Raw genomic sequence first — 712 nt, forward strand, 5'->3', positions numbered from 1 at the left:
CAACCCCCCCTCCCCCCTCCCCCACGACTAACTGTGCAACGCTCGATCACATCCAGTGCAACCCTCCTAACATTGGTGTGCAATGCAGTAGGACACGCTGTGCATATCAACCCCCCCCCCCAATATTTCTAAATGTACAAACACCCAATATACAAACATCTCTCAATGCATAAAGATAGGCTTTAATAGAGTTCAACGAACTGGAATTTAAAAAGAAAGTTGAAATTCCAACGACAGCATTTAAGTATGTACCTGGGCTTAGAATCTCCACATAAAATATTATTAATGTGTAATTATAACAAAATTCTTTCTTTCCTTAAAAAAAATATCAAAACAGGTAAATGAAACATAACTATGAACTATATTTACTTCGTGAATTGTACCCTGCCACACACCCTTATCCTGTTCCTAAAGTGAACCCCTTCTAATACAAAAAACGCCACACCATAACGACGTAAGGCCAAAAAGACCAGCAGTGCACTATACAAGTCAAAAACCAACACCTTACTAAAGATCATAAAAAAAACCCAAAAAAAAAAACAAAACAAAAAAACAAAACAAAAAAAAAAAGATAACTATTTCACGTATGCTAACTAGCATGACCAAACACATTGTGATCATACTCCAACGCCCGTTGAATTACAAAATGCTTGTGACTATTGATGTTGGACACCAAGATATTGTGCATGAACTTCTTACGCAAATCATTAAG

The sequence above is a fragment of the Ipomoea triloba genome, chromosome 16 (assembly GCF_003576645.1).
Source record: "Ipomoea triloba cultivar NCNSP0323 chromosome 16, ASM357664v1".
Taxonomy (NCBI): domain Eukaryota; kingdom Viridiplantae; phylum Streptophyta; class Magnoliopsida; order Solanales; family Convolvulaceae; genus Ipomoea; species Ipomoea triloba.